Below are 18,815 nucleotides of genomic sequence, written 5' to 3' on the forward strand. Positions count from 1 at the left end.
TGTCTTCTATCTCTATCTACATATCCATTTCCCTCATTGTCTAATTCTCTCTCTTTCGCTCGCATACATTGTAGAAAGACAGGCAATATCACAAGAGAGAATGACAAAGTCTATCCGTACAAAATTAATTATTTTTCATTGACAACGTTTAAATCAAAAGTTCGCAGAATACGAAAGTTTTGTGAGTCTTAGGACATTTCAAGCAAAGAGAAGTTCGTATTATTTGGATTCTTCGGACTACTATTCTCATTTGGAGTCTTTTTTAACAACGTTTCGGTCGATGTAACCTTCGATCTTATTCAGATGAATCTTGTCGAACTCGAAATTCTAATATTGCAATTACGAAAGATAGATCTTTTATATTCCTGATTAAAAGAAAAGACTAAAAAAGCTAGCCGACCGGTTTCGCTCTCATTCTTCTAAATCTAAATTAAGGCATTTTATTCAAAATTAAAAGAGAAAAAGACAGGGGAAAAGCTATAGGGACTAAAAGAAAGCAGCGTTATAATCTATTAACGGGGAGAAAAGAAACAAAACAAAACAAAGCAACTACTATATATTTAAAATTAAAGCTGCATTATGATTAGGGCTATGGCAAGAGAATAATCTTTCATTGTTTGGACTCTCGAGTATATATCCCACACAGTTTGACGCAGTTAACTGAGAACCACATCACGCTATCTAAAAACATGATTTTAACTAATATATGTACTCGAGAGTCAAAATAATGAAAAGAATATTCTCTTGTTAGCCCTAGTTTTGATCTATGCACAATAATTTAATCTAGATTAAATTATTGTGCATAGATCAGAACTAGAGCTAACAAGAGAATATTCTGCTAAGCATGTTCAAATCTAAGAGACAGTCCTTCTGTTTACAAAGAGGTCTCCTTAAACTAGTGATTTTCAAAGTGAGCGATACCACTTCATCATGGGCCGATATGAGCTTTTAGGGAGGTGCTGGCGAGTAAATAGGCGGATGGTAGTGTTGAAATGGTGAAAAAGAGCGTTGGAGCAATTACAGAAAAATGTGATGTTGGTGTTGGTAGAAGATGAACTTGTTAGTTTGCAAAATGACGAGGACATGAAACCAAAGTTCAAAACCTCTCACCAAGCCTTCTGGGTGCCAACAGCGATCCTGAAACACTGCCCAACCCTTTTTGATGTGGAAAGACATTAAGTTGTTTTTCATCGCTTTTTTTTTCAACTTTCTACCTGGTTGAGAGAGGATTCAGGGCTGTGTCCAGGCTCCTCACCAAGCAAAGAAACAAACTCAACATAACAGAGAGTGGTGATCTGAAACTGCTCTTGAAAAAAAACAAAAACAAAAAACCCGTAATCCGTACGTTGACATTTTTATTGTAACTCATCTCATTCCGCAGGGTACTTGTTACTGATTACTCCTTCAGTTTTACATTTTATTTCATGTTCAGTTCTAGGTGTTTGTGATTGAAAAATATATGTTAACCATTTTTGTTTGTTTAAATTATTTTTATACTCTTCAAACTGTTTGTGATTGAAAGATCAACCGATTCTCATGACATTTAACATTAACGTTGTTCTTGCGTTGGTTGGAAGAGGCATTTTTGTCCGGCGGCGAAGGGGATAGTGGCAAATTTTTTGGAATCCACTGCTTTAAACGCATGTGAATAGTTTCCAAGATTTTCAGATGAAAGTGTGAATGAACACGACTCGGAATGGAAAATGAGTGAATGATGAAATCCGTAGCGTATGACGGATTTGTAAGCAAATGATCAGCTATGGAAGACCCGGATATGTTACTTAGAATGTACATTGATAGGTAGGTTTCATGCATATATATATATATATATATATATATATATATATATATATATATATATATATATATATATATATTATTCATTTCGAATTCATTTTATTCATCTCATACCAAAGAGCCTATTGTTGATTTTATATGCCAGGCGTTCTCAAATGCACTTGTGATGTTAGGCTGTGTAAGGTGTTAAGTTTGATCAAAATCGCCTGTTCATTTTTTCATCGGATTATTTCGATTATCGATTATTGATACTTATTGAAGACATTCCGATACAGAACCCATCTAAGAACACTTCCAGACACATAAGGAACCTTCGTGTGAAATTTCATAAAAAATCGACCTATCTGTTTTCGTGTCCATAAGGAGCGAACTCTCACATAGAGAGACAGACACACAGACAGTTCCGTTATATATATATATATATATATATATATATATATATATGCATGCAAAATATCGCGTTGTAATAGAAAGAATTTGACTATTAACATTTCGAGTGTTGGTGAGAATCGCCATTCGACTGCTGATCGCATTGTTGATGTCCATGTTGACTTTCATCTTAGCGATTATGACTTTCAAAGAATTCTTCCAAATGTGAAACTTTTTTATCTTCTCTCGATGACAATGTCACAACGATAGAATGGTGGGACTTTGTAGGTTGCGCCAAAGAATCTGCTGAGTAAATGGTAAGAAGACTTGTTTCTTTTCCAAATCCATTAGTGCTTCTTGTCAGCCATTCAACTGCTCAACATACGCACGCTATGACGCACACATACACAATCTATGACGCACACGCACGCTCGCACACACACACGCTCGCACACATACGCGCACATACTCACGCATACGCACACGCATCCACACGCACGCACCCACTGCACACACACACGCATGCACACACACGCAAAAGCATATGTAAACACATACGCACGTATACACACATGCACACACGCGCATGCTGTGACACATATACTCGCTATGACGCACATACCCGCACACACACGCACGCACACACACGCGCACACGCTCTAGCAAACGCACACACATGTAATCGCACGCACACACATATACACACAGTGACCATAAATTTCGTGTGTATGCGTATACAATTATAACTTTTATACGTTTTACTGAATTGTAGTTCGGCCGGCGTATTGATACACAGACGCTTAACACATCACTACGCATTAAGACATGAGAAGGATGTAAATATATATTCTTAAAGATTTTAGTGAGATTTTATTTATTTGTTTTAAAGGCTATTAATAGATTAGCAAGTGACGGTTGCTACGTGATTAGTGACACAGACTGACAATCTGGGTGTTCCACTTTCGAATGCAGTTCATTTCCCTGAGACGCTTTCATTCAGGGTGTTGCCAACCGTCACGTGGGCGATTCTATAAGTACCTTATTTCTTTCTAGTAATGAATTCTTACTAGAAAGGTATCAGGGAAACGAATGCCAACAATAAAATGATCCTATCCACACGAAATGAATTGATTAATATTTCAAATTTGATTTACAACTATTTCCACGGAGTATCTCCCGATGGAATTACTGCATTTGTAGACCTTTCAACGAAAATATCCTTCACCGCACCCGACTAGCAGCAAAATAAAACCCTTCGCTTTGAGGTCTCTAGATGCCGGAAGGTTTTTCACTCTAATAACTATTTTACGCGGAACCGGTACTTTTTAAAATTCCTTTCATGTGCCTTGTTTTTTTTTAAGTATCACATGTAGACATTTAAATGTAACGAGAATAAATATTTTGCTGTCCAAATCCCCACTCAGGTTGCCGTCATCTATTAATTTGGCCTATTTCAAAGTAGTTCCTTACGTTTTAGTGACAATATGTCGTTTTGATGTGAATAAGTTTGGTTTCAATACAGAATTTCCATATTTGCCTTTGCTACAGAAATAATATGCTAAAACGCCTATAAAGAAGAGAATCTATACTTTTTGAGGTTTATTAAGATTTTAAGTTGCCACATGCCCGCTATCATTAGCAATACAAAGGGTAATATGTTTTTTTTTTACTTCACGATAAACATTTGGCAACTGATTTATGATGATCATTATTTCACCTTTCAAGTCTTATAATAATGTTAAATTACAAACACAAATGTTTTCACAAATCCCATGAAAATCTTAGTTCAGTTTAGCCAGTCGGGTGGTGAAACTGTGCCCACTCACACACAGATGTGGTCAGCAGGGTAAAGTAACCGTCCGATGGGTGCATATCTGTCAAAACTGACGTCGCCGGAGGTTAATAGGTCAAGTAGTTGACCTCACAACTGCCGGGCTTAAACACGTGCAAGAGAACAGGTCGATATAAACAAGTGAGACGAAAAAGAGTGGAGTATCAAAGAACAACGATGAAATACTAGTCACGTCGTTGCGCTATATCGCTGAAATCCGCTCCCTCCTGCTCCCCTCATGTCTAACGACTGAAACACACAACACAGGGAGAGAAATAAACACGTGTTTTTTTATCATTTCTAAAAGACGTTTTTTTGTTGCAAATACTTTTCTTGGCTGACAAGAAACTATTATTTGTTCAACCCTGCTACACCACTAACCAACCAAAGAACACGGTTAATTTCTTAGTAATGGATTAAATTTATACTAAAAACATTCTTTTACTTATCTAAAAATTGTTGCAATTATGGGATGAAAAATTATCCAATAACGTAAAACTAGGTACAAGAAAGTTTATAACATTTTTTTGAAGATTATTCCAAACGCAAATATAAATAAAGTATATTTTTTATATGACGCACAAAATTCATGGATACCCTATATATCTAATATATATAGAAAACTTAAAACTAACTACCTGAAACTATTAGTCCTCGCGCGAAAGAGCAGGAGACAAAATGTTTTAAATAATAATAATAATAATAATAATAATAATAATAATAGTAATAATAATAATAATAATAATAATAATAATAATAATAGTAATAATAATAATAATAATAATAATAATAATAATAATAATAGTAATAATAATAATAATAGTAATAATAATAATAATAATAATAATAGTAATAATAATAATAATAATAATAATAATAATAATAATAATAATAGTAGTAATAATAATAATAATAATAATAATAATAATAGTAATAGTAATAATAATAATAATAATAATAATAATAATAATAATAATAATAATAGAAAATCAATAAGAAAAACTTTCGCTGGCGAGGACTACTATTGACCGTAACCAGTTATACAGCCCTTTTGAAATTTTCATCTCAATTTTTCTCGTTATGTACTGAATATTTGTTAATGAAACCTATATGAAATATGTTCCTTATTCAATTTTAAAGATTTTCTATTCTGAAAGAAGTTTTAAAAAATTTGATCTAAAAAATTATTTTAAAGTTTTTCAGATTTTCTCATTATTCAGACCTGTATTACAAAGAGGGAGTTGCAAAAAATTAGTTGTGGTGTGAGGCGAAATACAAACTGAAACAGAGAGAATATTCAGGCCTGTAATAATACGAAGAGGAGGTTGCAAAAATGAGTTGTGGTGTGAGAAAAAATACAAACTGAAATAGAGAGAAGGAGAGTTTTAAAATATAATCTTAAAAAGATAAGATACAAGTTAGAAAAGCATTTCATCCAAGGCATGAAAATTGTTAAATAAAATGTTTTTACTATAAGCTTTAAAAATAAAGGTACAAGATTCAATTTGAAATTTATTTATCTTCAAAGTGCACTTATATAAATTTTACAAAATAAGGTATTAAAATTTAATTAAAATTGAATAAAAAAATTACCTTTGATTTATTTTATGTAATGTACATTCTGTTGCAATTTAAAAACATTATCTTTCATCTAGCAATTCATGATATAGATATAAAATTTTTAATTATTTTTTTTTAAAAGTGCAACAGAATTTGGTAGGGAAATGTACACGCACAGACAAACACAAACACAGAGGTAATTTCACTTTTATAGATATACTAACATTTCAGCCCGGCGTTGCCCGGGTGTTTGGAGGTGTATCTTGAGCAAAAAAAAAAAAAAAAAAGCGATCACTTTTTTTTAAAGTTGACCCCTATTATAACCCCTTAAAATTTATTGTTTTGGGCTCACATCAGGTTATTAAGTTAGATCTATGTGCAATGAACCTATATCTAGAATTTCAAGTATTTCGAACCAAAATTGTCGGAGGAGTTTGGTAGAATTCTCAAAGGTCAAATCGTTGAAGTTTGACCCCTTAACAGCCAAATTTCTGGCCGACAACGGATTACAAATATTTTCCCAAATCTCAGTACCCTGTATATCAAATTTCGAGTCTGTAGACTAAAAATTGACAGAGTTATTGTGTAGGGAAATGTACACAGACGGACACACAGACAGGGAAAGAGAGGGAGAGAGAGAGAGAGAGAGAGAAAGGGAGGGGGAAGGGTTAGTGTAGATGTCATGTTTTTGAAGTACAGGGTTCCATTTAAAAAAATTTAAAATTTAACCTTGTAATTGTCAAAAACATGACATCTACACTAACCCTTAGCCCCCCCTTTCTCTCTTTCTCTCCCCCTCTCTCTCTCATCTACTTAATATACCTTGCTGAACAAGAAAAATCAGTTAAAATTTAAAACCTAAAAATTGAAACTCCTCCCCCTCCTCTACTTACCCACCTCTCTTTTTTCTTTACCATTCTCTCTCCACCTCTCCCTTCCTATAACCATATATCTCCATGCCTACCTTAATCTGCTATCCCCACACACAATACAATCTAATGTATTTTAACCTTCAAAACTGAAATATTGTTAATACCCGTCTCCCTCCCACTTATTATCTCCTACCCCCTTTTTTCGTATTTCTTCTAAAGCACTTCTTCCTGATACTAACAACTATTTCTGTAAGGTCTGACGAGGCTGTTGAATCATAAACATGGTCCAACACCCGAAACATATGTAACCAAACAGATAAAACGGTAATAAAAAAATAATTATATATATATATATATATATATATATATATATATATATATATATATATATATATATATATACTAGCATGGGTGCCCGGCGTTGCCCGGGTGTTTGGAGGTGTATGCTGAGCAAAAAACAAACAAACATAAAAAACGGTCAATTTTTTTAAATTCGACCCTTATTATGACCCCTTAAAATTTATTGTTTAGGGCTCTAAGCAAGTTATTAAGTTAGATCCATGCCTAAGGAACCTATATCGCAAATTTCAAGTGTTTCAACCCCAAATTGTCAGAGAAGTTTGGTAGAGTTCTCAAAGGTCAAATCGTTGAACTTTGACGCTTTAACAGCCAAATTTTTGGCCGAAAACCGATCTCATAGATTTTCCCAAATCTCAGTACCCTGTATATCAAATTTCGAGTCTGTAGACTTAAAATTGATAGAGTTATTGCGTAGGGAAATGTACACACACAGACACACAGACACACAGACACACAGACACGGTCACTTTTATAGATATACTAGCATGGGTTCCCGGCGTTGCCCGGCGTTGCCCGGCGTTGCCCGGGTATTTGGGTTGTATGTTGAGCAAAAAAAAAAAAAAGTGGTAAATTTTGTAAATTTTGTAAATTTTGACCCCTATTATGACCTCTTAAAATTTATTGTTTTGGGCTCAAATCAAGTTAACCTATATCTAAAATTTCAAGTGTTTAGAATAAAATTGTCGGAGGAGTTTGGTAGAGTTCTCAAAGGTCAACTCGTTGAACTTTGACCCCTTAATCGCCAAATTTCTGGTCGAAAAGTGATCACATCGATTTTGCCAAATGTCAGTACCCTGTATATCAAATTTCAAGTCTGTAGACTTAAAATTGACAGAGTTATTGCGTAGGGAAATGTACACAAACAGACACACAGATACATACACAGGCAGACACTTTCACTTCTATATATATATATATATATATATATATATATATATATATATATATATATATATAGTCTTTGAAGTTTTTAACATTTGAAACCATACAAAAAAAATCACTTTTTATCATTCGTTAAAAAAAAAAAAACATCTAGTCAGTAAGTCATTTAATCACCTGCAATCACTGCATCAACTCTCTCAAATTTACTATAATACCAATTTTTTTTTTTTTTTCTTTTTCAAGGGATCATCCGTTGTTTACCATGAAACACTGTTTCGGGGATTTAAAAACAAAACAGTGTATTACATCATGGCTCCCTAGCAGTGTTGATCAAACACCACCACCCTTAATCTTAGGAAGAAGACAAGTTACAAAAATTTGATCCAATTTCCTATTCTTAATTGCAATTACTAACCTTTTCATAGTATAAAAATGAATTTCTTACCTGTGTGATTCATCAATTTCCACATTTAAAATGGATGATATTTATTTGCTGTCCACTCAGCAAAATGTGGCACAAGGCCGGAAAGTGGTAACCCAGCAGGCTCCCCTAAAGGAGGGGCACTCAAACGTGCTCCTGAACGTACTCTCGAAGTGATCCCCTCTCTGTTGCACACCTTTTTTTTATAGTCTTTTTCTTTATCCTTACGGTTATGTCATCTCGCATTTCGTGAGCATTTACATACGCGTGTACGCGCTCTGTCACAAATGTTAGGAATATGTTTCTAATTTATGCTTTTCTTTGAAGCGTCCACTCTCTTCTTTATTCCCTCCATCAACAACATAAGCAACATTTACATTAAAACTAGACACACCACAATTAATAATAATAAATATCAAACTAGCCACCACATTTTAAAGTCTCTAGCGAAATAATTAAAATGAACAATTTCTTATATATATTATTTTATTGAAATTCATTATTGAGATGAGTATTATTTATTAATTTATTTAATGCGGAATATTATCAAAGGCCAGAGGAGTAGTTGGCCGAAACGTCGTGAAACAACAACTAAGAAAGATGAGGATAGTAGTCCGTTATAAATAAATTAATAGCAACATGATTCTGATATTTTATGTACATTGCGTATAACAACGTTCACACACAACAACTTATTGCTAAAGATTTACCCCCCCTCCCAAAAGTGAAGGTGACACCTGTGGGGATTGAATCATGATAACAGAACTGATACTACACTTCTTTATCCTAAGAGGTAACGCCTGGGATTATAGCACTATAACGAACCAACATTTAAAGCATTATTATTCAATCCCCAATGGAGTTAATTCATGTGAGAATAGTATAATAGCGGACGTAATGCCTGGGAAAATATTCTTATGACAAAAAATAAATACTACACTACCTCCCAGGGTGTAATATTTATTAAGATAGTATCTTGATATCAGAACAGATACTACACTACCGCCTTTCAAATTGAAAGAATAAGTAATGCCCAAAAGTATGGTATAATGAATAAAAACATATTGAACTAGTCTTCTGAACTGAACGTTTGGTAGAGTGTTATTAGTCACGGCTATAGATGATTGAGACTTTTTATTTGTAACTAGCAAGCCGCCTGGCATTGCCCGGTTGAAAATACGCTTAATTATGATATTTTGGATTAATGCAGATTTTGTATTTATTGTTATATTGTATTGGACCCCATATATAGTAATGGTTTAAAAAGTAAAAAAAAAAAAAAAATGACTTGTACGTCACCACCGAAAATTAAAACCAAAACGTTTAACTTACGATTTACTTATTCCTTTGATGTCCGAGCTATAAAGACATGATAGCTGCAAGGCTATAATAAAATAAAACAGCACTAAATAGCTATTACGTTACGCATGCATATTCGTAATGCCGTTGTTCGACCTTCACCAGGAAAATTCCATGTTTTTAATTTTCACACTGTTGCACCAATTTTCCCCGGCTAAATCCAAATATAAAGTTTCGCATAGGTTCGAATACCCTATATATTAAGTTTCATGTCTGTAGACCAAAAACTGACAGAGGAGTTTGGTAGGCAATTTTTTTAAACAAATATATATATACGCATACATAAATATATATAGAAAGAGTTTGTTTACTATAACCTTTTTATCGCAAATATTACGCAAATATAAATCATGTAGAATATCTGTATGAATATAATTACATGTAATAGTTAATTAAATATGATCATCCCATAAGAAAAAAAACTTAATGGGGAATTAATTAAAATAAATGTTTAAAAGAATATGCAAATTAGCTAGATCTTTTGCAGATGAATGCAATTCGTCGGCACATATATAACAAAGTTGTATTTTCGTTTTAAACAGAAAAGTGGTTCGTCTTTTTTCTTCTTGGCCTTTGGGCCAAGATCTTTTTTCTTAATAGAAAAGTGTAGCATCTGTTCCGGCAGATACTGCAAACAAAGACCATATGTGGGGGTAACCCCACATATCAGACCTTGGTCAATGTAGGGATCACCCTACAGACCAACAGTTACTATCCAGCTCCCATTTCCCACCTCTCGGGAGCTGGTCCCCCCTTTCCCTCCCCCTCCCCCTCTCTCCACATTAAAAAACGGCCTTGTGCCTAATTTGCTCAGTGGGGAAGCAAATAAATACATACTGCAATCAAAGACCATATGTGGGATCAACCCCACATATCAGACCATTGCTTTTGAGCAATCAGTTTTGGTCAATGTAGGGGAAACCCTTCATACCAATTGTCACTATCCAGTTCCCCCTCCCCCTCCCCTCACTCTACACATTAAAAAACGGCCTTGTGCCTAATTTGCTCAGCGGGGAAGCCAATAAATAACTAAATAAATAGAAAAAAGTGTTTTAATATGAATATCAATACAGAAAAATACCCCAAATTTATAGAATTATAGAATATATTGTTAAAGGAAATAAGCTTCGTCTCAGTATCATTAAATGTTATGCTAAAAGTCGTTTTCTAAGTTTTCTACCATTGCCTTGTTTTTCCCTCGTGTCTCTTAAAGAGTGTGACGTCATCAGCAAGAGTCACGCAATTTTATGTATATGCAGGTAATAAAAGTATGTTGTTATCTAATAGGTTTCATGCCTTTAGGAATACGTGATTGTGTTTTGCGTTGCTATGTTATCTTTCAAATTTATGATTTTGGTGCGACGCGGCCAGAATTGAAAGAAACTTATTTAATGATCGAACAACGTTTATGTGGGAGTGTGTGTTGATTTAAGTATTTCATTTGGATACAGCATGTATCTCAACATGATATCGCCTTACATAGGATGTCTTTTTTTTTTTTAGAGGTTGCGAACATTAAATTGACAAGTATATTTTCTCCAATTGCAGATTTAGCAACTATCGGTTATTTTGAGTTCAGCTTGGTTTGGCAATTCAGCACGAAGAGACTAACACCCGAGTAGCGTTTGAAATTTACAAATGATACGATTAATTTTCTGACAGAAACATTTGATGAACAAATAATTTCACGAAATGAACTTGTCAACTGGCCATCTTGGTCGTGCGAATTAACCCCATTAGATTATTTACTTTAGTCGTATGTAAAACCCCAGGTCTACGATGATAAACTAGACACAATAGACTACTTGGAGAACAACTGTCACTGCGTTATTGCCGAAATACAGCCTAATTTAATACGTAGAGTTTGTGAAAATTGAACGTCTAGATTACGTCATATACGCGCGAGCCGACGAGCTATATGTCCTAAATTGTATTAAAATTATAAATGCCAAAAATTGAATCTTTGAAATAAACCACATATTTGTATAATTATAAAAATATTTTTTTGTGATTTATTTTAATTTAAATTAAAATTCGCCGCCTCTAAAAAGGACCCACCCTATATAACAGTAGATACAACTAACTATTCCGAGCTGATGTTGCTCGGTAATATGTTTTTGCTTACGATTTCCTCTTTTAAATTATACCAGCTTTTGAGCACTGTAATAATAGTACAGGTAAAAATGCCACAGGTAAATAACGAAATAAAAATGGCACAAACAAATAAATAATTTTTAAAACACACTGTCTATGCATGAGAAGCTGATAAATTACAGGTTTGATTTCATTGTGTTTATTTTTGGTCTCATGACCAAAGAAGAAGAGTGGGCCTGTAAATTCACCCTCGTCCGTTCGTCTGTCCACACTTTTCTCAATAACTACGCCTTAAATTTTTTTGAAATTTTGCACAAACATTAAACATGATATGAGTAAAAAAGTAACAGAACGGATTTTCCGGTAGAACTCCCCCCCAGGGGTGCCTTTCGGGTTAAAATGGCTAAAATCGACACTTTTGTGCTTATTAAAAAAAAATGATGCCTTGGATTTTTATAAAACTTTCTGAAAAGTTGTAACTAACTGATTTCTATATGAAGATGCGTATATTAATTATATACATATATTATTCACAATATTAACATTTTGACTTGTAACTACTCACTCAACTTTCTTCACAAAACATAAATTCGCACAAATAAACATTTACCAATTGAAAGTAACTTTTATATTCACATAAAATGTTTATATTCACATAAAATGTTTTTAATCCTTTAATTTTTTATATTCCTATAAATTTTTATATTCCTATAAATTTTTATATTCCTATAATTTTTTTATATTACTATGAATTTTTATATTCCTATAATTTTTTTATATTACTATGAATTTTTATATTCCTATAAATTTTTATATTACTATGAATTTTTATATTCCTATAAATTTTTATATTACTATGAATTTTTATATTACTATAAATTTTTATATTCCTATAAATTTTTATATTCCTATAAATTTTTATATTACTATGAATTTTTATATTCCTATAATTTTTTATATTACTATGAATTTTTATATTACTATAAATTTTTATATTACTATAAATTTTTATATTTCTATAAATTTTTATATTCCTATAAATTTTTATATTCCTATAAATTTTTATATTCCTATAATTTTTTATATTACTATGAATTTTTATATTACTATGAATTTTTATATTCCTATAAATTTTTATATTCCTATAATTTTTTATATTCCTATAAATTTTTATATTACTATGAATTTTTATATTACTATAAACTTTTATATTTGTATAAATTTTTATATTCCTATAAATTTTTATATTCCTATAAATTTTTATATTCCTATAAATCTTTATATTACTATGAATTTTTATATTCCTATAAATTTTTATATTCCTATAAATTTTTATATTCCTATAATTTTTTATATTACTATAAATTTTTATATTACTATGAATTTTTATATTCCTATAAATTTTTATATTACTATGAATTTTTATATTCCTATAATTTTTTATATTACTATGAATTTTTATATTCCTATAAATTTTTATATTACTATAAATTTTTATATTCCTATAAATTTTTATATTCCTATAAAATTTTATATTACTATGAATTTTTATATTCCTATAATTTTTTATATTACTATGAATTTTTATATTCCTATAAATTTTTAAATTACTATAATTTTTTATATTACTATAAATTTTTATATTCCCATAATTTTTTATATTACTATAAATTTTTATATTTCTATACATTTTTATATTACTATGAATTTTTATATTCCTATAATTTTTTATATTACTATGAATTTTTATATTCCTATAATTTTTTATATTACTATGAATTTTTATATTCCTATGAATTTTTATATTACTATAAATTTTTATATTCCTATAAATTTTTATATTCCTATAATTTTTTATATTACTATAAATTTTTATATTCCTATACATTTTTATATTACTATGAATTTTTATATTCCTATAATTTTTTTATATTACTATGAATTTTTATATTACTATAAATTTTTATATTCCTATAAATTTTTATATTACTATAAATTTTTATATTACTATGAATTTTTATATTCCTATAAATTTGTATATTCCTATAAATTTTTATATTCCTATAAATTTTTATATTTCTATAATTTTTTATATTCCTATAAATTTTTATATTACTATAAATTTTTATATTACTATAAATTTTTATATTACTATGAATTTTTATATTCCTATAAATTTATATATTCCTATAAATTTTTATATTCCTATAAATTTTTATATTCCTATAATTTTTTATATTACTATAATTTTTTATATTCCTATAAATTTTTATATTCCTATAATTTTTTATATTCCTATAAATTTTTATATTCCTATAAATTTTTATATTTCTATAATTTTTTATATTCCTATAAATTTTTATATTACTATAAATTTTTATATTACTATAATTTTTTATATTACTATGAATTTTTATATTCCTATAAATTTATATATTCCTATAATTTTTTATATTCCTATAAATTTTTATATTCCTATAATTTTTTATATTACTATGAATTTTTATATTCCTATAAAAGTTTAGATATAAAAATGTTTGGGTCAAAAATTAATTTTTCTCATTTTTTTTGCATTTAGTGTATTTGACATGTGTATATTTTTTTCTCGACTATAAAAAGACATTCTTTTTGGAAGAAATATTCTTGCCAGAGAATTTAAAAGCTGTATGTTCAACGTTCGTTTGCAAAGTTATTGAAGGAAACGAAATACTGCCGCTCCCGAGTTGTTCTAAAAATACTAAAATCTGTTTAATCTGAACACGTTTTTTTTTAAATTTCTGTAAAATCAGTATTTTACCCATTATATAAAAATGAGGCCATTACAAAGTACATTGGAACAATTGTTAAAACTGTAAATTGAACTACAACAATGCGCAAAGGAAAAACAACATCAACAACAATTATTTGACAGCCAGAAACATTCAAACGAAAGACAGCAATAACAATAAGGACAAAATCATATTGCTGGGCCTCTGTTTTGCTTCCTTCCATATCCTCTGGACCTGGTTCGTGGTTGTCTTCGTCGCGGGGTCTACAAAATGCATACTATGATTCAGGTAATGGGATCCTTCTCCTCCTACTTTGTTATAGGCCCTTCCAACGGTAGAATACGACTGTAGTTCCAGACAGAATTTATTTATTATTGGAAGCAGGGTTGCAGCGTTGAGATTTGGTACGGTCACCCAAAAACCCTCCTTGTCGGTGATGTCATAGCCGCCGAAGACCCAGAGCAATTCGAGGATTCTCTCTACGTTGTGTTTCCTTCGGTTGAAGAGAGACTCGTCTATTTCGACTGTGTGCCCTGGGCCTCAGACCTGTCGGGGATTCCTCAGGAAATATTCCTGGCAAATTTCTCTCAGAAAGTTCTTTCAGTCTGTATAAGTGTGCCCTGAAACAATAACGCATTCCCTTCGCATATTTTTTAAGAGTAGCCATTTCGAACGCCCACAAATAAATGATTTTTATTATTGTGGGAATCTCCAACTTGGATAGCGCAAAAACGATCCTGTCCGCATTGATTCATTGTCTGCACTGCCATTTGTGTATCTCCAGAAGAAACCATCCTTAATACACGATCTTTGTTTTAGTAAGCATTTGTGTTACAATTCTTGCACCTCATCTGTTTTGACAGCCGTTTTTTTTCTCCTGGCAATATGAAATTATCTGCATCGGTGTTTTCATTTCTTTTTCTAATATGCATAGATTTATTTCTGTGCCTATCATTTTTTTATTTGATAAGTTTGAAACTAAATTTGTTTGTTAGCTTTTTTGTTTATTCACTTTCTTCCAAATTCGAAAGTCGTCTGCTTCCATTTCAATAGCGCTTTCTCATTGGTTAATTAAACGCTAAGCCAATGAATTAAAACATAAATAAATAATCAGAACCCCCCCCTTAAGATCACCGAAAAATACTAAAAACATTATGAAAGAAAAAAAAAATAAATGAAGAAAAAGTCGATTTAGCGTTTCAACATTTGAACAACGCTCGGTTTAAACCAATGATTGCTGGTCTCGCCCGATCCATGTTTGACGGGAATTCCAGAGAATATAGGTCAACTTATGCAAGCGTACCAAGAATTCCCACTGTTTTACAAGGCATTTAAAAATATTCACGAACATTCTATGTTTTTACTATTGCTATAAACTTCTATTTAAAACATGTATAACATACCTCTTTTGTGAATGTATGCCTCTAAGCTCATTAGTTTGGTTGAGTTTATCATATAATATTTCTCTCTCTCTCTCTCTCTCTCTCTCTCTCTCTCTCTCTCTCTCTCCCTCTCTCTCTTTCTCTATTTAATTATAAACATAAAAACCTTTTCATTGAAAATATTCCGCTGAAACCGGCTCCTCCCAAAAATACCTCACTCAAATTAGAATCCCCAAAGAAGCTTTCCAAAAACTAGCAACTCCTTAAACGGAACCTTCAAAGTCTGCTGCTTGTAAAGGTGTTTGGAGGATTAGCGAGGTTCGTTAATGGATTTTCTTTTTTTAGATTAAGAATTAATAATTAATTGGATTGTTTTTTTTATCATGTCGAATTTTTTAGCTTCTGATTTTAGGAGATGTCGTGAGCAAGGATGTGTCGTTTTTTTTTTATTGTATCTAGTTTAATTTTTTTCATACCTTTACTTATATATAAATAACAATTTGTTTGTCTGTGTTCCTTATTGATTCTAAAACGACTGGGCAGATTGTTTTTATTTTATACACATGTACTTGATGCACCTGAGAGTGTTCTTAGATAAGTTTTGTATCGAAATACCCCCGATAAGTATCGAAAATCGATAAGTGAAGAAATCTCATTAAAGAAGGAATAGTCCAATTTTGACCAAAGTTAACACTTTTATACAGCCTAACATCACAAGTGTATTTGAGAAGTTTTATCACTGCACAAGCCGAAGGACACGGCGTATAAAAGCGACAGTAGGTTGTTTTATAAGACACGGGTGCGTTCGAAAAGAATGTTTCTGTTTAGAGCACAATTGAACCATGATACTTGACTGTTACGTTTTAATTTTACTTCAAGTTATTATATATAAAAATAATTTCATAAAATTAGCAATAGGTTCTTTACAGTGCAATGTAGACTACAATGAATCGTGGATTAAGTCACTGCAGGCAGGCATGTAGGCTTTCTCCAGTTGCACCGCGATGGGTTACTGATTAGAGCAGGCAGTCGATTGATTTGATTGACCAATGGGTGATTTCACCCATTTTGATTACAATAAAAGTATTGGAAGTGTGGACTATTCGTTAAGCCTCATTCAATCCCGAGAAACGTCGGGTCTCCTTGCTATTGATAATTTTATTTCTGCTTTGATTTGTTTTGATGGGTGAATTGCTTAAAAAAGTTGGCCGTTAGGAATATTCGTTAGGAATAATTCTATTTGGTGGTCTGCAAGTTCATGACCAGATAGAATGATGCTGTGTTACGCGGGGTCAGGTAATAGAATAAATGCATTTTATATAGAGTTTACTTTGTTTGGGATAATGAAACGGCATAATCATGTTGACCCACCGGTTCTTGCTAGATCACCAAAGTTAAGCAACGTCGAGTCCGGCCAGTACCAGATGGGTGACCATTTGGGAAGACGAGGCGCTGTATGTACTGTGAGGTAAAATACCAGGTTAGAAAACTGGCGCAGTCTATCCTTCTCTCCAGGGGAGATGGGACTCACTTAAGCCATGGTAGGCACCCCGTCTAGTGATGGCGTTACAATAAAAAAATACCCTTGATAGCCCTGGCGACGCATCAAGTATTCAGCTACGACAAGATTTGAATTACATTACAAACTCGTGTAGTGAGTTCAATCTCAGCTGCGGCCGCGCTGGATGGATGGATGGATGGGATAATAACCGTTTGCAGTTGGTAATGACACCCGCAGATCATCGTTCGTTTGTTTGTTTGTTTGTTGAACAACATTCTATGATGATTTTGTTGACATTCGTTTCTCTGATAGCTTTCTATGAAGAATTTTTTCTAGAAGGACATCGGATACGTGAAAGTTGTCAACGTTGCTATGTGACCGTTTTTCTGTCGAGCGAACTGAATTCGAACTTGGCACACCCAAGTTGCCAGTATGTGTCCTTAACCATTGAGCTACCGACACCTTACCATTGTTTGTGTTCCGAGTATTGTTTGTTGGTCATTTCACGCTTAAGTTTGAAATAATATTTAAATAAATGGGTCACTGTTCCTTGACGTAGTGGATAAAGTACTTGGTAAAATTCAGTTGTAAAGTTACATTGTTCTCGAAGTTCAATCCTCAGTGAACGCGACACTCAAAAATACAATACAATTGTGAATAACTTAGGACTTCTACTTAGTCATGGCTGACGGAACGAGGACATGCTACCTCCATGGATTAAATAGAGGGTTTCTTTCGAAATTCCGTGCAGTTTTTTTTAGTTCAATCGAAACGTTGTGTAAATAACACTCAAGATGAGAACAGTAGTCCGAATAATCCAAATAATATGAATAATTAACCGTCATCTATTCAGAAACGTAATAGATCACGTGATTGTGCAGACCGAGTCAGCACGGCTGAACGCATAGATTAAATGGATGTATCTTATGATTATCTGTTTTTTTTTTATGTTGTCTCCACTTTTTCCCCTTCCCACGTTTTGCATTCGAGTCTTGTCTGCGATAAGAAACGGCGTACGCTGTACCCCACCCACTGAACTCGCTTATACTATACCCATTCGACTCCTGCAACTTCCCAACCCTCGATTTTGGTTCTTTTTTTAATTTTTTCATCGGCGCATTTAATGTCATTCTGGGTAGTAATCGGATATCGGGCGTCGAGGTCAAGAGAGGGGAAAGCAGGACAGAAAACGACGCAATTGAAGAAGGGGAGAGCTTAAACTATTTCTTCTCTATCTATCTATCTATCTATCTATCTATCTATCTATTTATTTATTTTCTTCTCCACAAAGACAAAGCTAGAAACGAGGTCGCTTTTTAATGTAGGCGAAATTCAGTACTGAATTGAGATAACAATAAAAATTGTCTCAGTCAAGCAAGATTTCTTCTCCTCTGACAGATAACAGAACAGTTACTACGCTGTCATCCTAGCTTGTAGTTGCAGTCTGTTAATGCATGTGTAACTATTAAACTCAGCCTGTTCATATCAATATGTCAAAATTTTTGGGATTTGGAATTAGAATAGAGTTCTCTTAGTAACCGGTAGCACGAACATAAACAAACAAAACAAACAAAGAAACAAAAAACAAACAAAAAAAAAAAAAACATAAGCGTTATAAT

Source organism: Euprymna scolopes, chromosome 32, assembly GCF_053919585.1.
Source record: "Euprymna scolopes isolate OS-2025 chromosome 32, ASM5391958v1, whole genome shotgun sequence".
In the NCBI taxonomy this organism is placed as follows: domain Eukaryota; kingdom Metazoa; phylum Mollusca; class Cephalopoda; order Sepiida; family Sepiolidae; genus Euprymna; species Euprymna scolopes.